Below are 21,556 nucleotides of genomic sequence, written 5' to 3' on the forward strand. Positions count from 1 at the left end.
AGTAACTCGGAGAGTTTGTCACGCCCTCCTAAGTGTAAGCTACAGTGATGCTCTGGACAGTCTTTGATTTACTTAATGAGAAAAGGGACAGAGCTTAAGGGAAGAAACTAAAGACAAGGAGGAAGAACACCTGCTTTCATGTAATCCCATACAGATTCTCGTCAGTTGTTCACGCTTGTCTGTCTTGACACATCTTATGGAGCTGTAGCAAATGCTTAGGAGCTTATATTGTCCACAGTTACCATGAAAGCCAAACAAAAGCTTCAGTTTTAGTGACAACCGAAGAAGAATGGAGCATCGGGGACCACGAAGATTACCAGGGAAAAATGAGTTAGCACTGCCCAGGTGAGATCCTGAGAACCTGAGTTATGATGTTCATTTCAGATCAAAGAAATGAATGAACTCTTCAATTAAACAATTTTACCATTAAACATGCCTGTGCAGAAAGCAATAAGCTGCATTGAATGCTTATTCGTTACTTTTAAAATCTTGACAGGTGCAGTTTCTCGTGCCAAAAAAAAAAAAAAGTATACTCCAGTGAAAGCAGGAAGTTGGCCCACAGAATTGCGACAGGAGGGACGTTCCGACACTCTGACTCTAGCTAGGAAGCACGAAGCAGCCTCTGGAATCTTCTTTCAGTCCCCTTTTTATCTTTTTATTAATCTTTTCTTACTGGCCATTCCAACAAGGCATTGCACTAATACCTGGCAATTTTTAGAACAATTTTTTAAAGAAATGTTTTAATAACTCGTCTCCTAAATGGAGGCTGGGATATTCCACCACTGTTACCATCCTCATTCAAGCTTGGGCTGTGCCCTTGGGCAGTGTTGGCACCTGTGCTGCCTTGGCAGACCACAGCAAGGCAAACTCCAGAATGACTTACAGTGTTGTCTGGTCAGTGATGTGTTTGCTTCATTCCTGGCCCTGCCTGAATTCCCTGACTGCTGAAAACATGCTCTCTTGAACCTGGATAATGCCGCTTGCCTGAGAACCGCATGGGTACCACTCTACAAGCTTCTGTAGCACACACATGTGAACGTTTCTGAGAGACTGATAGACAGCCAGGCATTTGGTGGTCTTTGAAGAAAGAGCTTTCTGCCTTATTGTTTATCTTATTTTAAGATATCCTTTGGCTGACTTGCTCTATCACTTCATTACCAGTTGACTTAAATCTGAAATCTGATCTTGTCTAAATTGTCTTAATTGATTCTTCAAACAAAATTTTCTAATTGGCAATAGTTTGATACCTCGTCCATCCCAATCTTGGCTTTCTTACAGGAATGGGATTAGAAATAGCTGTCATCCTCTGTCAAGGTTCAGATGCTGGTTTTGTTTACATGGTGGGAAGTGTTCCACACCTGAGCCCCGGCAGAGTGGGATGGAAGAGAGTCTATAACTCAAAACACAGTCCACTTTAAATAAACAGACCTATTAAATGTTTTCTTGTTAGCATTTCCTGTGGGAATGCTTTTATAGTTTAACTTAAAATATTTCATAAGAAGTTGCAACATAATTTTGACATAATTGGTAATCCTCTACTTTGTAATAAACTCACAGGAAAGGGGCTGGAGAGATGGCTCAGCGGTTAAGAGCACAAACCACTCTTCCAGAGGACTGGGGTTTAATTCCCAGCACCCACATGGCAGCTCACTACTGTCTATAATTCCAGTTCTAGAGTATCTGACACCCTCACAAAGACTTACATGCAGGCAAAACACCAATGCACATAAAATAAAAATAAATTATATATAAATAATTAATTATATAAATAAAAATATATATATACATATATATCCTGTTTCAGAACAAAAAGGAACTCACAGGGAAATAATTGGACTTGATCAACTTTAGCGCCTTTCAGATTTCAAGCCCTTGGAATTTTTATAGCACTCTGTCTAATTTCAGTAGAAATAAAAGAGAGTGGAAATGTTTTATGTCCACTTATGGACTTTAGAAATGGTGTTAACTCTGATTTGATGTCATGCTGAGATTAGTCTAATTCAACCCAGTCTTCACCCTGTTTCTCATCCCATCCAGTTCCCCCTGTCACAGAGAGGTCTTGGGGACCTACAGAGACTGAGCTCCTTGCTCTGTCTTTGCAGAAAGCAGATTAAAAATGAGAAAGTCCATGTAGAAAGCTGGAGGTGAACAGAGGAGACAGGAGCTGGACCTTTCTTCCAGACCTCAGTTTTCACTTACCATGAGTAGCATCAGAAGACAAATGTTTCTGAAGAGAAGCCAGTCCATTTCCTTGAGTCTCTTTTGCTCTTGAACCCCAGTGAGAGTCAGTTTAGTCCTGGCCTTGCAGCAGGGCGTGCTTGGAGGTGCTCTGTCAGGAGGACATGGGTGATAACTGTGATGCTCTCTGGGCAGAGGGATGAAGATATTCTATAATGACCCTGTTTCTCCACCCCAAACTCCTGGGCTGGTCTGGGAGGCTGGCATTGTTTGGGTTCTGGGTAAGAACTTAGACACACCTTGATTCTTATTGCAATGAAACCCTTTGTTGGACACCAAAGAAAAATCTTACAGAGCGAGGGCAAGATTTATGGGGAAGATACCCAATGAATAATAAATTACTCACAACATGAAAAATAATTAAAACGCTAGGGCCTATCATCATGGTGAATAAAATTAGAAGGTTCCTTCTGACTGCCAACATTGTAAAATCAAAATTACATAGACCAACAACACACACACAGGTACACACAGACACACATGCGCGCACACACACGTCATGTCCACTACACAATCAGCTTCAAGCAACAGAGGGCTGAGCAGCTTAGCAGAGGGCACTGTGAGAAACCTTTAGCTGGAGACTCTGACAGGGAGAAAGAGTAATAAAATTCTTGGCATTCTGGGGGGGGGGTTCTCTTTTTTGCTTAAGAAGTTCTGTGATTGAAAGACAGTCTCAATTTGAAAGATTTCATAGAACAGGCAGTTAAGTTGAAGAAACTCTGACCCAACTGGCACCAGCATGCTCCTTTCCAAACATGAGCCTATGGGATACAATGTTCGTGAAATTTAGCTTTCTTACTGCTCGTGGAGTTTGCATGAGAAACTGGTGCCAATTTCAAGCCAACTAATTAAGTAAAATAACACAGACGAGAAACGTGTTTTAAATCATCACACAGATTTGTTAAGAAGCTGAACTTGGAAATTAGATTACTTAGGAGAAAACAAATCCCAAAGCAGTTTCCTAATGATCTTGATGTCATTTCCCTCTTTCAATTCCTCTCTTCCTCTTTGTGAGGATACATCTTGAATGGAGTGAGAGTCTCTAAAGAATAAGAAAAAGATGCAGTTTGTCAGCCACACCAACAAACATAAAAAAAAAATGCAGTTAAATGTTCTCTGACTGCTAATCCACACTGATTGGAAAGTTTCACAGGCAAATTGCACTCAGATTCCCCTTCATTGTAACTCATAGATTATTAGGCAGACCACATTAATGGAGTATTTCGAAAAGTGCTTGACCTCTTGAGAAACTTAGTTTAACATTTTTGGAGGCATAGGACAGAGTATAGGCCATAAGAAGACTAGTGTGTTGTGCCCGAAAGAGGAGAAATGAATTATAAGTTTGAAATGCTTATGAAAAAGACAGAAGGGAGTTTTAGTTTTGTTCACATAGTGGGAAAAAGTAAGTAGTTACAAAGAGTCAATACTGGAAGATATCTATCAAAGTGAAGCTTTAATTTTTAGAGTATCTACCTAGTTCAAAGTTATATAAGGTGTACAAGTAAATCAGGTATCAGTTTTAAAATACCTGGTAGCCTCAAAGTTATTTGATGGTAAGTGCTATGGAGAATAAAACCTTTAAAAATGAATTTCTAATTAGAGCACAAACTGCTTTGTCTCAACAAATAGTTGAAAGGACAAAAGAATTTGGTTTGAAATCAGCATTAATTTATAACTTATTTCAGTGTGTTTTAATAGCAGAGCATGCGTTCGGATTGGCATGGTGTTTGGGGTATAGTGTTTAGAATAGCAACACAATAAACATTTACCAAAAATTTATTAACTCACAGTTATGTATTTTTAAAGGTTCTTAAACCAAAACATGGAGGAATAAGCTGTACTCAAGTAACCATTTAAAGATATTCTTTTATAATAGTTTCGTGTGGAAATGGGCTTTCATTGTTATATCTAGGGTAGAGCAGTGTCCACTTTCCACTAACAGTATGTGTGGTTGTTACTGATGGCAGTGAACTGTGGACGCTTGGGACACAGAGGAAGGAAGTGTCCCTTGAGTCCCAGTGTGAAAGAACTCTACACGATGCTGCTAGGAGACCATTGCAAGCAACAGAAGAAATGATTCTTTCCACTCTGTCAACCTTTACATTGGCTGTAGCATCATTGTGGTGTTTTTGAAAATTATTAGTTCACAAAGCATTTGGTTTAGTTTGAAATAAGAAAGACAGTGAGGATTTATGTTAGTCCATGTGGGATAACCCTTGGCTAAGAGTCTGATTTGTTTCTAGTCTTAGAGACACATTGTCAACACATAAGCAGGTTTGTGTCTCAGAAATCTTACATGCAAAGCTGATTAGACTTTGTATCATAGAAGCACTGGAGAATATGAAGTGTCTCAAGTTAATGGACATCTAGATACAGTATGGCAGCCACCTTTCTTTTATTTTCTAGCTAGTCCATCGTAGCTCCTGAATATAAAGCCTTTTTTGATCTCCATCAGAAAGGGAATATCAGAGGTTGTTGGGGCGTATTTAGAAATTTCAGTATTCAAGTGCTGTTCTCTGTGGATAGCAGCCAAAAATAAATATGAGAGACTTAAGATTTTAAGTTAATTAATTCATGTGTGTGTATGTGTGTGTGTACGTATGTGTGTGTGCCACAGCACTCATATGGAGTCAGGTCTGTCTTGTAGGTCCCAGGATTGAAACTTAGGTCATCATGTGTGGCTGTAAGTGCTTTTACCTGCTGAACCTTCTTGCCAGGCTGTGAAAGACTTGATTGCCATAGAAACTGCAGTGGTTCTGCAGAAGGCCCATGCCATTACAGAATGCAAGTCACCAAGAAGAATTCTGTAGTGAACTCACGGTTACAGCCCATGGGCCAGCCAGAACAGAAGGGAACTAAGGAAACAGGAGAAGGCAGCACCCAAGGCTCAGTGATGGTTTTCTCTTTGTGATGGTTTCAAGAAGACCCTGAGGTAGTCTGAGCCACTGTGTCTCACTAACCTGCATCATCCAAATTTCCATTGTTCAGCCAGCTAATGTGGTATTTTTGTTTTTTCACCAATGCAGTATGGAATTAAGATAATCTTATTTTTCTGAAAGAGTAATGTTACCAGTTTATATCTTTGTGCCACATTGGTTTTTAATAATTGTTTTGTTATTGTTATCTACATGTCTAATGGGCAGATGTTATTTTACGTGTTTTGTTTTTCTGAAAGATACATAAAGCTTTCTATCTTCACACACACAATTAATAGAACAAGTATTTTTTTTTAAATCAAGCAACAGAAGTGCCAGGTTGTTTGATTGTGTTCCTGTATTTGTAACTCTTGAGTTTAGTGTCTCCTAAAACCCAATCCTAGAGGTTTTTACTTATGACCATGTATCACTCTTTTGTTGCTGTTGATGCTATGACAAAATGCCAAGGGCTAAACACTGTAAAAACTAAAGAGATTATTTATTTATTTATTTATATTTCTTTTTTTTTGAAATTGAAAAGCACAAGATTGGATGAACCCATTGGTGTGGTTTTTGATGAAGATCTCTGGTGATATTACAACATGGCCAATGGCATCATTGGGCAAGGTACACGTGTCATATAGAAAATTACAAAGCAAATAAGAGTCAGAGTTCAGCCTTGCTCATTTTATAACAACACACTCACTTGGGAACTGACCAGATCCCTCAAGAACTGCAGTAACAGTTTCTGAGCTCAGATCCCCAGTGACAGTCTTGAAAGATGAAGTGTGGTCACGGGTCTCAGCACAGACAGAAGAGCCATTATTCTCTTTCTCCTGGGGACTTCCAGGCACAGTAGGAGCAGAGCAAGAAATATTAGTGTGTGAGGTCCAAGGAGACCTTAGAATCCAGTCTCTCTTCTCTTCTTCCTCTGAGAACTTCGTTTCATTGGCAGCTCAGACAGGCAACGGTCCCATTTCCTGCTTCAGAACCAGCGCAGATTTCTAAGCACCAGCAACTTTTCAGTATTAGTTGCATATGTGAAGGTAACAGTAGTTGATAGCTGAGTGCTACAGCCAAAAATGACTTTCCCATACTTTAGTGTTTACTAAACTCTTGAGTTTGGTAGTCATTCTTAAGAGCAGAATGATATTTTAGCTAGTCCTTTACTATATGCATATCTGACATCACACTAGTGGTATTTTGCCAGAAATGTGCTCCTTGAATTTTGAGGATGCTCTAGCTAGTTCATCATTGTTCACGCTTTATTGTCATGTTTCCAAAACAGCTGAGCACTCTCTCTCACACAACTGTGGGAAACACAGCCAGAACTTCTAACACTTGTGATTTTTAAAGTAATGATACAGAAATTTTTTAATGTGATTTTCCCTAGGACAACTTCTCTTTGGGATATAAAAAGTACCAATAACATACATAGGCCAAGAGACTATGGCAAGAATGTAGAGTGAATATTTTTCCTCACATCATGACAGTATAGGGCTTCCAGAAAGTGCTATTTAGCCATCTACAGACTACTTTTCTCCTGAAAGCTGATGTTAGAGAAAAAGCCATTCAGAAATGTTTATAGTTGTGAAATAGTTTGTCAATCATAATACAATAGTTTTAGAACTGATGCAGGTAGGGAAGTTTTTATTAGCCTGGTCTGGGGATATGGACAATCATAAGCAGCTTTGTTTTTGTGTTGACCCAGAGTGGTTGCTGTGACGATGTGTCTGATGGGTCACCTACAGCACCGAAGATAAACATTCCATGCCCTCATTACAGCTAATATTGGTATGGTGACGAAGGACCAGCCACCAGGTTATTTGTAAGTGTTAGAGATCATGGAGGTTAAATGTTAGTTTCCTGAGGAGTCATGTTAATACCATAAGGGTGATGTTAGTTTGCACCCTTAAATCATACATGCACCCTAACTGAGGTGCACTGCTGATTTTCTCCCTGTGAGGGTGTATTCCAAACACATAGACACAGACTAGCTTGGCTTCTTCTGTATTAATTAAAGTGTGCCGCTTACATATTCACTACATACTAGACTGACAATGGCCTCTTCATTGGCTTCCGAATTCCGGTTTTGACATAGGCACCCGTACCTGTTATTATCACTTAGATGTCACTCTGACTTGCTCCAGGCCACTGACTGTGCCCTTCCTGTGGCAAAGCTATACTGGGTATATTGTTCACCTTTGATATGTTAGCTCTGTATCTGGCCAACTTAAATATAGGACCTGGGCAACTCAGTTTGAGAAAGAAATTCAGGAAGAGGATCTCAAAGTAGGTGTGGCTTTTGAAATGTATTTCTTAGATGATGTGGGGAAAAAAATGAAGATTTCTTGGCCTCTGGTTTACTGGATTAGAATATGGGGCGAGTCAAAGAATTACTTAGTTGTTACATACTCCCAAGGTAATTTGGGGTTTGCTGGCTGGAGTTAAGAAATGTTGACTCACGGGTCAGTGAGATAGTTTAGTGGGTAAATGTGCCTGCCCCCAAGCTTGACAACTCGAGTTTCCTGTTGTGGTGGGTTGAATGAGAATGTCCCCCATAAGACCAGGTGTTTGAAAACTTGGTTCTCAGTCATTGGAACTCTTTGGGGAGATGGTGTAGTTTGCTGGAGGAAGAATGTCACTGGGTGGGCTTTGAGAGTTTATAGCTTTATCCCATTTCCACTTTGCTCGGTCTGTGTCACGTTTGGTGTTAAGAATGTAATCGCTCAGATTCTTGCTCTGACTGCTTCCTGCCATGCTTCTCTAGCCACTGTCGACTACCTTTGTAAGTGTAAGCCCAGGTAAACTCCTTCTTTCATAAGATGCTCTTGATTGTGGTATAGCAAATGGAATACATCTTCAGAATCCACATGGTGGAAGGAGAGAACTCATTCTCTAAGCTGTCTTTGACCCCCTCAAATACACCATGCATATGTGTGCCCATTCCTGCATGCCTACATACACCATATGTGTGCCCATTCTTGCATGCCTACACACAAAGTAAACAGCCTGAGATTAGAGCATTTTAAAGAACTCTTGATTCAGAGTCATTCTCTTATTCTACAGATGGCTCAGAGGAAGGACAGCGTGTAAATAAGAACCTTATTGTCTTCTGCTTAAAACTATTATTTGTTTATTTAGTATGTGTATGTGTGTGTGTGCATACCTATGTGTGGTAGCATCTTTATGTGCCACAGTGTACATGTAGAACACAGGATAACTTGTCAGAGCTGATTCTGGCTTTCTTTCTACTGTGTGGACCCTACTGAATTGAACGTAGGTCATTAGACGTGGTAGATTAGTGTCTTTACCCACTGAGCCATCTTGCTAGTCTGAGGACATTTTTCTAATGTAATTTAGTATATTTTAATATCTTTTCATGGAAGTAGGGAGTATTAACCATTATTTATTTTTATATAGCGGCGTTGCTCCCTTTCCCCTTCATTCTATCTTGTTAATGATATAATTACTGCTAATTTATAAATATGTCAACTTATTTAGAAAATAAGTGCAAGTGACACCTTTAGGGAGTCTGAACTTCCATGTTCCCTCCCCTGTCAATCAATGACGTGGACCCAGGTTTCCATTATCAGGTAATTTTATAGTTGCTGGATGTCCCTATGTTATGATGGATTACGTCAATTTTGGAGAACACTATACTCCTGTCTTAGTTCATTAATGTTGCTAAAACAAAAAGTCAGAGACTGGTGATCTTATGCACATTTGCTTCTTACAGCTCTGAAGGCTTAGAGGGCTAAGACCAAAGAACCACCAACTCCCATGCATGTCAGGGGCTTGCTTCTGCCTCATCAGTGACATCTTGCTGTTCGTTTTCATGGTAGAAGAGGTATGAGCTTCTTTGGGTCTGTTTTTATCAGAGTGATAATCCCATCCGTGAAGGCTCTGTACTATGCCTTAATCATTTCTTGAAGGTCCCACTCCTAATATTATCTCCTCAGGTCTAGTATTATCTGAATCACTTTTCTTTTTTTTTTTTTTTTTTTTTTTGGTTTTTCGAGACAGGGTTTCTCTGTGGTTTTGGAGCCTGTCCTGGAACTAGCTCTGTAGACCAGGCTGGTCTCGAACTCACAGAGATCCGCCTGCCTCTGCCTCCCGAGTGCTGGGATTAAAGGCGTGCGCCACCATCGCCCGGCTTGAATCACTTTTCTTGTTGCCATTACAAAACACCTGGCAAGAAGCAGCTTCAGTTAGGGGTGAAAGAAAGGTTTAGTTCAACTTGCAGCTGGGGATACCGTCCATTATGGTGAAGACGTCACGGCAGAGGTGCTTGATGTGGCTCATTACATCTCGTCCACAATCAAGAAGCAGAGAGAGATGAACACTGGTGCTCAGTTCCCTTTCTCCTTTTTCTTCGGTCCTGGACCACGGAATGGTGGAGCCCATGGAATGGTGGAGCCTGTAGTCGGGGTGGCTTTTCCCACCCCAGCTAACTTTCCCTAGGTAATCTGTCCTCACAGGTCAGGAGGCTTGTCTCCTTGTGGTTTTAGAACCTGTCAGATTGACAATCAATATGAACCATCACGCAGGTTTCAATGCACCGGTTTGGAGGCTAGACAGCACCAATTCTGAAATACAGCTGGAAACAGAGTAACTCTACTAGGTGTGCTCAAAGTTGCACATGGCTGAGGGTCACTACAAATGTGGCCCAACTTACACCTCTAAACTTACTCGAAACATTACGAGGTTTGGGTGCAAGTGTCATTTTTTTTTTTTTTATTAGATTGCAGGGTCCAAGTGCTGGAACTTTGTTTTGCTTTTTGAGATAGGATCTTACTCTGTAGCTTTGTCTAGCTTGGAACTGTTAAGTAGACCAGGCTGGCCTTGAACTTGTGGGAATACTCCTGCTTTTTCCTCCCAAGTGCTGAGATTGCAAGTGAGCCACCACACCTGGCTTCCAGGATTTGTAGATGACAACGTCAAAGGCTGGAAAATTGACTCAGCAGCTAATGCTTGCTTGGAAACCAGGGGGACTGCAATTTGGATCTGTGCATCTGTATAACTAGCTGGAGAGCCACAAATTCCAGCAACTCCAGCTACTCGGGGTCTGATGCCCTCTTCTCCATGAGCTTCCATGAGCAACGGTGTACACACCCACTGTGCATATACACCCACAAAGACTCACATATATAAAAATAGAAATTTAAAAACCAAGAATTTGACTTAAAAGAAACAAACAAAAAAGGGGACATACCTGGGAGATCTTCCTTATTTGGATGTAGATCTCACTAGATATCAGACGTTCTTTGTGTTATACGTGAATTTCATTTGAGGATTAGTTACCATTTTCAAATTCCTCAAGGAGAGGGATGATTTTCCATTCTTATTTTTCTCTGGCTTCCTGAAGCCTGGTAGAATAAAATGCATGGATTCTGCCATTTTTTTACTGAAAAGCCCTATTCCTTCATTTATCATTATTATCTGGCCTCGTTGCACAGGAGTTCCAATGTGCTTCCATATTTAAAGTCTATCCCAAACTGTGGATTCCAGTTTTCTGATGGCTGTCAAATTAGATCCTTATCAGAAGTTAAATATGTCATACCCGTGTGAAAGCAGGAAATACGGGGCATTTAGATCTGCTTCCGCCAGGGCTATTCACTTGCTGTTTCCCCCACCTCCCCGTGCCTTAATTAATTTCTCTTAATTATAAATTTCTCCTTCTAGTTCCTTTGGGAGTTAAATTAGGTATAATTATGTAACAAACTAGTTTATATTAGCTTCTCTTTAAGCAGTAATTCTTTTCAACTTTCTAACATATCTAATCTTTAACATATTTGATATCTGTTAAGATTTATGGCACTAGGCATAGCTATAAGCTGTTTTCTACATGTTAATATATTTTTAATGTTAATAACTAAATATAGGTTTTATTTTTTATTCATTATTCTCATTCATTAACATTTCCTTTCTGATAATTTTCTCCTGTTATTTGAAATTTTATTCTGTTTTAATGTGTTCTTGTCTGTACTGACTTTTCAAGTACATCATATATCTATCATATATCCTGAATATATCTATCATATGTTCTGGTCCCTTTCCCTTGCTTCAGAGAGGGAGGCTTGCGCTCTCCCCGTGAAAGGTTCCTGCAGGCTCACGTTTGTCCTTTTATTCATCTCAGAAGCAGCTCTTTTTCTTGGCAATGAAGTCTCAGCTCCCGCTGACAGAAGATTCTGCACAAATAAAGGGTTGCTCTGTTAATTAGTGTGGAATAAGGCTGCCTGTGAATGAGAACCATGCTGCTCCTGTCTTCTCTGCAAAGAATGACCTCTGCCTGCCCTAGTGACCAAGGGAATAGTCTGAAGGTTGCCTGGTCCTCAAGAGCAGAGCACGATGAAGGGATATTTTGACATACGTCATTGCAAAGAGACTGAGCAACTGTATCATTTTTCCCTTACAGAGGAAATACTTCTCTTTTTTCTTGCAATGATCAGCACTTGGAAAACTTGAGAAGTTTTTATGGATTTCACCTCACCAATTGGGCAGTTTTTAATAGATTGTTTGTTGTGTTGTATCTAAATGTTCTCCAAAGTTTGTATGTTAAAGTATTCGCTTCCAGATAGTAGTATGACTGGCAGGTGGTACAGCCTGTAGGAGTTAGGTCTAGCTACTGTAAGGAGGGGCTTAGGAGGGTGTGCTGGGTACCTGTGTCTTTCTGCCTCTCTGTGTTTTCAGATCACAGTGCAGTGAGGTGAGCAGGTTCTGCTACTCTGTCTGCCATGATGTTTGGTCACACCATAGTTCAAAAAGCAGTCCAGCCGAGCGACCATAGGCTGAAACCTCTAAGGCTAAGCACCCTTTCTCTCCTAAGCTCACGCTCTCAGGCACTTTGTCCTCTCAGCAGGAAGTGACTAGAACCTTGTTCTTTATCTATCTATGGCACTCACTGAACTTGGGACGTATTTCTATTTTACTGTGAGTTTGGTTTGAACAAAATCACATCCTTTACCCAATTTTGAGAGTTTTGTTTTAGAGAAGAAAGTCTTTTTCAAATATTTAGAAAATATATTTTTTTTAATTTTTATTATTTTTATTTTTTCAGTTGCCTTATGGTTTGAAAAGACATTAGTTAGGTTGAATATTTCTGAATACCATCTTTTCCCTGAAATATTTAAAACACTTGACCAAAATGCATCTGCATTCTGACAAAGTTAAGATGTTACTCAATTCACAGAGACCTAATCACACCAAGAAGCAATTCAGAGTAAGCAGCCGTCTCTGAAGGGATGGGCATTTGAGGGATAGTGTAATGTGGTCCAGGGCTCAGTTCTCACACATACATCAGAGCAAGGATGGATTTCAGGATGATGTTGTGATATCCTAAGCTAACCTGTAAGCCCAACTGCCAAGGACCAGGTAACTTCCTGAAATGTTGGGAGTTGTAGTTCTTGAAAAACAACAACAAAACTACATGGGAAGGTATGGTATTGGCCTTTTGGGTTTTCCTTAAATAGCTCTGTAACATGTATTTGTGGGCCACTTGGCTGGGAAGTTCCAGGGAGTGGTTCCTACCAAAGGTCAGTATTTAATATTTAAATAAAGCTTGCTTTAAATTTGGCTCAAAATGGTTGAACTGAGTTTTCTCTGGTGAATGTCAGAATTAAAAATGTGAAGAGTGAACAGCCAGCATTTATTCATATTCAGCAAGCAACTGTCAAGTTTCTATTTAACATGTTAATTTATAAATCGTTGTTTATTTATTCAAAATTTGCTGCTTAAATTTATGCATATATATATATAATCTTATGACAATGCAATTTTTTTGGTGTGCCCCATTTTTCCATTTACAGTGTCTTATTTTATTTTACTTATACTGAATAAATTTAGAAATCTCATTATTAAGCAAACCCATGTTTTCAGATTCTGTCTTGCTTCATGTGGGGCTATGACCTATAGATCTAATTCTGAGTTATTCCATTTTCTGATTTAATTTTTTAACTGTACAAAGTTACATGAGGGCATTTTTATGTATGTGTGTAATATCGTTTGAACATATTCTCCTCACACTCTCTCAGTACCCCCTTTCTCCTTCCCTCTATTCCTGTGAGTTAATCCCCTTTATTCCCCAGTTAGCTTGCTTCTTGCCATCAGCACGTCTATGCTTCAATGTCTCTATACTGTCTAGGGTCCAGAAATGAGAGGAAAGATGACATTTCTCTTTCTGAGACTGATGGTTCATCTAAAATGACTGCCACCAGCCTCCTGCACACAATAGTTTCTTTCTTCTTCATGGTTCTGTAAATGTCCACTGTATATAAGAGCAACATTTTCTTTATCCAATTCTCTGTTGTTGGACATCTAAGTTGGTGCTATTACTTAGTTGTGAATAGCGCTGTATTAAACATTGAGGTCCCTTTTAAAATCAGCTACCTGTAAAGTTCTGTCTCATTCGGAGTACACTGGCATGACGCTGCTAGCGACATATTGGAAGACGCTGGGATCACGGCTGCAGAGACAACTTTGATGAACCAGTCACCTTTATTTCTCACAATAAACAGATTCTCAAACATTCATCTACCCAGATCATTCCACAATAGGCAAAGTCATGTATTAGAAGTGAGTGAGTGCCTGGGCTCCCAACAGGGCAAGCATCTAATTGATGTAGGTGCTATAAATACCAATGTTAGTGACAAGGGAGCCTTTATACCCTCTGGCTTTATTACTCAATACACCAGTACCATGGATCAGGTCTCATCTTTATAGCTAGAATGCCCAAGTAAGTCCTGTCCCACCAGGACACGCCGAGTGTAGGTGACAGATGCCAGGTGACAGACAGATGGTCTTGATAAAGTTCTCTCCATGTTTTGCTCATATCCACCTATTCAAGCAATTAGCATATGCATTTTTTTAACTTCAGTGATGCCCAAGTTGCTTTACCCACCTAGGTGGCAGGTGGTCTGGGTTATTAGCTGGAAGCATATAGATGTACAATCTCCCTTACAGTTTGTATGCTCCTGCGGTGGGCATGAGATTCACCGGCTCCCAGTTGCTGGTCAGCCTGAGCTTCGGTCGCCTGTGGTAATGGTTGGTACTGTATTGTGACTTTCATTGGCTGCCTCCCCTTCTGCTTCTCTTTCCGTGTCTTTCAGTGAGTAGCTCTAACCAAAATCATCCCAAATTCTGTCTTGTGGTCCAGCTCTGACCTAGAATAAGACCACAGCCCAGATGAACCAGGCCTGCAATTGATCAGGGCATTTATCTGAAAGGAATAGCTCACAAGTTGAATATGAAGGGGTTTTCCTGTGACAAAATGTGACATTTGCATCCTGGATGGAAGCACATGTGAGTCCTGTTGAGAACAGAGTCTGGCATTCTGACGTTCTGGGGGCAGAATCTCTTTCCCCTGGGTTTTGTATAAGAGAATCCCAAAGAACAGATAGCACTGGGAAATTGGGGTGTACAGACTGGGTTATTCAGACTGGGGTGCATGGTCTGGGGTGTCCAGATGACTGGGGTACGCAGACTGGGTGCCAGACTAACAAAAGTCAGTCTCCTACGGTGTCAGATTTTATCTTATTCGAATTCAGACACCAACGGTGCGGCAAGAATGTGGCACCATTAAAGGTGTGCACCACCACACTTGGCATTTACATACCGTTTGATCAATGGAATGTTCTTATTAGTCTCAGCTTTTTCTCAAGGTGATGCATAGTGAGATTTAGATTGACGTGACTGACATGGAGTGTGTGCACACCCTTCTCTCAGACATTCTTCCTGGGAATCTCCTAAGAGTAAACCTCGTTCGCTAAGCCAATTCTCTTGCACACCTTGGGATCTAGGATTTAGGTCTCAAACTGAAGTAACATCTAATGCTGGGCAGGAAATACCCTAACCCAAAACACAAAGCGTCCCTAGATTCTCTCTGAGATGAAACCTCAGAAGCCTCCACCACGAGTGTCTCCAAAGACACTCAACTCCTACTCTTTCTTGAGAAATACCGATAGACTCTTGAACCCCGGCTCTCCCATGAGAAGCCCCTACACACTCTTGGATTTCTCTTTCTCTTTTTCTGAGCTCCTCTCCTTCTTTTAACCCCCATTTTGAAACCTGTTGAAAAGTCTTCTGTTGAACTCCAGCTCTGCTTCATACTGGCTCATCCTGAAATTCTTTGCTGAGGCAAAACCAAGCCTTCTGCTTTTGCTGGGTGGAGATCTTGGAAAAGCCCTGCTGGGCACTGCAGGAGGCAGCGGGGAACAGTGCTTCTGCTGCTGCCAAGGTTGACATGGTTGTGGGTTTGTCCATCATCTGTGTGAGGCATTGTTGGTGTCTTTCTTCAGTGACTGTAGGTGCACTGTCATCCCCTTTGCTTGCATGTCTCTGTTTTCTCCCAGTGACTCATGTAATGTGCAATGAATGCCATTGACACCAGAGAGAGAAATCCCATCAGGGCTATCCATACTATACTCCTAAGGCAAATGAAACAGTACACAGAGAATCCTGAAGGGCATCATTATAAGGACTCTTCCACCAATATTCTAAAATACCCTTTTGCCTTCAAAAGATCAACTTGAGACTGCTTTGAAGCAAATTGACTTGGGGTGCACCCAGAGGAACCTGTTTTATTAAACAGCACATCCTGGATCCAAAACACATCTTGCCTCTAAAAAGAATTCCTTCAGCTGTTGACAACATCATGGAGCGATACCTCATGGTGTTATATCCTCTGCTTCAGTGACAGGTCTGTAGAGGAAAGCTGCAGGCACAGGATGGAGCCTGCTCCTACACAGAGGTTCTGTGTGTGGTAGGAGGCAGAGCTGAAAGGGAGGAGCTACCCATGTTATTTGGAGCCCAGACAATTCCATCATAAGCCTCATACTAGACAGGTGGAGCTACTTGACATGCAGGTATAGGATGTGGTATTTGCTACATTGGTTTTGTCCAGTTTATCCTTGCTGTGTCTCTTCTTCTCACTGTTGGAACTAAGATTTTTACTCTGGGCTGTTGTGTACTGACAACATGTAACTTGTGATTTTCCAATCCACAGACTTAGGGGGTTTCCTTGAGAGTGTCGTGCAGTTGGTGGACTGCTTAGTTAGCATACATAAAGACCTAGGTTCAATACCCAGCCCATAGAAATTTAGCATAGAAGACACACCTGTAATCCCAGCATGTTGGATGTGGAACCAGGAGGATCACAAGTTCAAACTCATTCTTGGCTGCCTAGCAGGTTCCAGGGGAGCCTTGGGGTGGATGGGAGAGAAGAGACTTCCTTGAACCTTTGAGTATCAGGACTGTTACTGACTGTGGACTTTTGTGGTCCAATGCGATTGAAAGCCTGCTGCCCGCAGGTCCCAGACCCTTGTGGAAAAACTGCTGTTGTTTTGCTAAATGGACGTGAGAGACCCGCGGAATTTATTCTCTACATAACTTGTTCACACCCGGAGGTTAGTGCTGTGTTAGTTTTGCTCAGAGAATCTCTTCTCTGCAGGTGACTGCCAAGATTCATAACTGGTGAAAGAACTGGGAAAAAGGGACTGATGGAGTCTTAGCCGTAAATGGGATGCCTGTATCACTCTCTTCGAGCTCAGGGAACATCGCAGAAGAGATGGAAAGAATGGAAGGGCTGGAGGGGGCAGAGATTGGGGAGTGCTATACAACTTCCAGACACAACAGAGCCATTGACCTCTTGAACTCCAGCAGCTGTGATTACACTGACAAGATCTGGACAGGACTGGGTCTGTCAACAATCCCTCATGGAAGGGGGAGGGACTCACGAGGTCTCCTCCCTCCCTCGCCCTGAGGATTTATATACACTTGATAGTTGATAGGAAAGGGGAGATGTTTTCTTCAGAGGTGTAGTCACTGGTAAAGTGCCCACGCTCCTGGAAACAAGCCTCACCTGCGCTCATATAGCCAAGCCTAATGAAATACACTGGGACTCCCCCATCACACACCATGAAGTAGAAAGTAGACAGAGAAGAGGAAGGAGATTGGTGAGAGTGGAACTGGAGCTAGAGAGGGAAATGGGAAAAGGTTAAATATGATGGAAAAACATTATACATATATATGAAAATACCATAATAAAATCAAATATTATGTATAATTAGTGTACTGTAATAAGAGATAAAAACCCAAAGGCAGGCTATGGAGACTTGTGAGGTTGCAATGAAAGCATCCTCCTCTATGAGCTGGCCACCAGTCCACTGGGGCAGGGGCAGAATGGTTTGGTTTGAATGTGAAATGTCCCCAGGCATTTGTCACGTTCAGTAAAGCCCGATCATAATTTGAAGATGAGCCAGTATGAAGGGGAGCTGCCGTTTATCAAAGGGCGTTTTTCACAGAGCTAAGAACGTCTGTTCACAGATGGAGACTCTGAGGGAAGGAATGAAGTGAGCCTGAGAGGATGACTGGGTCCTCAAAGGAGAACTGTACTCCACGGTCTTTACAACAGCAATAGGCAGGATTTGGGTCATTTCCGATGTTATTCTCTTAAATGACTGCTAAGGAATTCCAATGAAATCCCGGGGTGGTTTCTGAGGGCCACCTCACAGGCTTGCAATTGCTGAGGTGAAAGTGCAGACAGCAGGGTTGTAGGAAGCTAGGGTACCTTCACTGGGCACAAGGCTAATAGTCTTATTTGTGAAACTTCCAGCAAATGCCAGAGGGTAAGGGGAGGGTATCAAATACACTTTGGCCTTAAGTGTGGTTTATTGCTGTTGTAACACTCTTGTTTACAGAAATATTTCCGTATAAAAGAAACACTGCCTCTTAAAAAGTTTAAATGCAAGCCTTATTATTGTACTTCAGAGTGTGGTGAGTGCGCTGGTGACGGCTGCTCTGTGTGGTCACTAGGCAGTGTTGGGAAGAAGATGCCTACCAGTAGACACAGAATGAAAGGAAGCTAAAAAAAAGAAGAATGAGAAGATATGTAAATATCATGACAGTAAAATAATGATCTCCCTGAATGTGAAATTAAAATAATAACTGGACTTGATACACTCTAATTATTTCTTCTAATCTAAAATCTCCCTAAACATATAATTTCAGGAAGAAATAGAGGCATATTCATCATTTATTGTTGTAAATACAACTGTTCAGGAATTACAAACTGTCTTAAAATAGTCAGCAGACGATGAAGCAAGGGACTACCACCCATATCATCCCCAAGTGTTTACAGTGAAAGAAAGCAGCTTGTCTCTAAACACTGCAAAAGCTGGGCATGAGAATTTAGAAAGCTTGGAAAACAGTGTAAGAAAAATGTGTTAAAGTAAGTACATTTTGGTCAGAATGTGTTTGTGGAAATACAGCTAAAAGGAAGGGAATGTAGAGAATAAAAAACCAAATTATTCATCATTTTAAAGTATTTGGTGGATGGTTGGATGATCTCCTTGAGCTTTGTCCTAACAAATAATGAGCAATCTGGAGGCAGCGGCAGACTGAGCTGCATGGATGTGAGAGCTGTATTGTGGCTACCCCAGGGCAATATGCAGTGAGCCTCCAGACACCAGAACTATCCCAAGGGCTGGGGCTTATTAAACACGTGGGGAAGTGTGCTAAGCACTTGGGAGTTTATTTGGATTTTCAATGTTTTCCCAAACGAGACTGTAATGTTTTTAAGGTTCTACTAAAATCATGCAAGTTGTACCTTGGTTGTCAACTAAATCTTGGCATGAATTTAGAAATAAATGGTATAAATGAAAACATCTACTCAATATAGAAGTGTGATTTTTGAAGATATATAATTAAAATTCTGTTAGCACATTACATTGAGTGAAATAGGACAGTAAAGTCTTTATACATCATGTTGAACAGATGTCCAGATGAACTTATATCAAGACTATCAAGAGTACTTTTTCTGTAAAATTTTCTGTGCACACATAGTGCATCCAACAACATTCATGGAAGAGGTAAACAGCACACAAGGACACTTCTGGAGGTATATATCAAAATCAACTGAGCATGTCATTTGGTTCATATTCAACAATAAGGAATTTGTGGCACACCTTCTTCTGTTCCTAGGGGACTACCTTTTCAGAAAGCCAGATGTTGTAGTATGGTTTATTTTCAAACTACACATGAATAGTATTATATTGCTATTTGCTTCTTTGTCCTTTGGTTGAAAGAAAGCATGTTGGTTTAGGATTCAGCCTGGTTTATGAACCTAAAATTTATCTATTTATTTGTGAGAGGATTCCATGTCTTTCCTTTATTCGTAGAATAACGCTTGTGATTCAGATTAAATCACTGAAAGAGAGGGGCAAAATCCTTCCCAAAGGCCATTCATAAACAACTGCCTTTCAAGGATGCAATGTTAAAAAAAAAAACAAAAAACAATTGTAGTATGAGGGGCTAAACAAAACACTGTTGTACAATCCTGAAAGTAGTTTGATCTGAAGTTAAGTTTCCTAGGAAGATGGAAGATAATTTCTTCATTTAAAATTTTATTTTCCCAGGTCTTATATAACAGACGAAAGCTAATCACATTATTAAAGGTGGCCATATTGTCACTTGTTAGACACCCCTCCAAAATCTTTGGAATTCTGCAGATACCTAAGTAAAGATAGACGGGTATCTTTAACATAAGACAATGAATACACTTTCGGTAGCAGTAGATCTTTCCTTTGTATGAAGTAAATACATAAGTAAAAATATATTAGTTTTATCTGTTCAAACTTCCAAAGTGAGGCATCCCAATTATATTTCAGCAAATACCTTTTGAGGTTATTTCTTAAAAATGGCATATTCTTAAAAATGGCATAATGGAAATTGGGATTGGTATGTAAAATGAAAAACGGTTGCTTAAGAAAAAGAAAGAAAAAGAAAAAATGCCATATCCTCAGTGTATTAACCTAAATGTTAGAAGAAAACAGAAGACTCCCCCTGAGTGACTTTATATACACCTCTACATTTTAGCTTACTTCCAGTTAGCAAAATTTTACACGCATTCTACAGTTGAAATTAGACACATGTGACATTTACAGTAGTCAGTGCATCTGCTCTTATGTAGAACAAAGTAGCTCATCAACAAGCTGGGCTCATCAATCACTCCTAGATCTTTGGCACGTGCTGGAAGTTATATACAGATGGTATGATTCTGTAGCAATGGAGAAATGAGTAGTAAAAGAAAAACAAATCTTTAAAAGTTGCATGTAATTCACTACTCCAGGGCCATTGTTTTCTCTCTCTTTATTTTGTCATATCCCATTTCACTTTAGTGCCCTTATTTTAACATTGAGTTTAAAAACAAGATTCCTCTACCTTGCCATAGTAAATGTACCTGTCTCTTAGAAGGCTTTGGTTCTTCTGAGAGATTTTAACTCAGCTAACACCACATGTCAAACACACAGAAACAACACATCATAAATAGCACATGACTAAATTTCAAAGCTAGAAAAATATATCATACCATAACTTATAAACTGTCTTTAAGTCAGAACACTTAGATGTCAAGAGATTATTGGCAGATCAAATGAAGAATTTCTAAGTCGTGTGCATGAAAATCTTAGTTAAGGAGTGGATTTGTCTAGTCACTTTCATTCTTCCCAAAACAGCATCTGTTCTGGGAAAGGGTCCTGGGTGATCACTCCCCGTGACAGCAGAGGACTATCCGAAGAGAAGCACCAGTCTCAATTAGCTCTAATAGTAGGGTATTCCTTAACTGAACAAACAATTCTGCTCTAACATCCCACTCAAGACAGTTTTTATGTTCCAGAACCAAACACGTTTTTTCCCCCTCAGATCCCCTTATAATATTACCCTAAAGCTTAGCCACACTGCAGGCTCCCCTCCCTCCACCCCACCCCACAGCTCAGTCTTAGAAAACTATTTTATCTTTGAAACTGTGCACCAAAGAGCTGCATAGCAGCGAGTGTCACTTCCTGCTTAGACTGAAGGTTTAATACCGCCCCGTCTGCTTACTGAGGAGGTGACTTAACACCGGTGATGGCAGCCGCATCATGGTCACTTGCTTTGGTCTAAGGTAAACTTGGCAATTTTCCTTTATTATTAATTCACTACAGCGGCAAAGAGAAAAAATGAGCATTTGCCCTACAACCTCCCCAGTAAGCAACACTCTTCAAAATCATACCCATGAAACATAACTGGAACCCGAGACACACCTGTGAAACACAACCAGAGCCTGAAACACCACACCGTGAAACACAAACGGAACCTGGGAAGTCCTTGACTCCACCGGAGACTTAATGAACTCAGTTTGGGCTAAATGAGTCTCACCCTATTGCTACTGTCTGTGGATTTCCTTTTGGACATTATTTCTTAATTTGAAAATTATTCCATCAAGTTTAGATGTGGTCAAGGTAAGGATAACTGGGGTCTTCTACACTTATCTATGTAGTTACAATTTCATTAGCCTTGGCTTGAATCTGTGGGAGGGATTTTAATTTGTATTAAAACAGACAAGGTATGTGGGAAGAAAATGTCAGCCT

This window comes from Chionomys nivalis, chromosome 14 (genome assembly GCF_950005125.1).
Source record: "Chionomys nivalis chromosome 14, mChiNiv1.1, whole genome shotgun sequence".
Classification (NCBI taxonomy): domain Eukaryota; kingdom Metazoa; phylum Chordata; class Mammalia; order Rodentia; family Cricetidae; genus Chionomys; species Chionomys nivalis.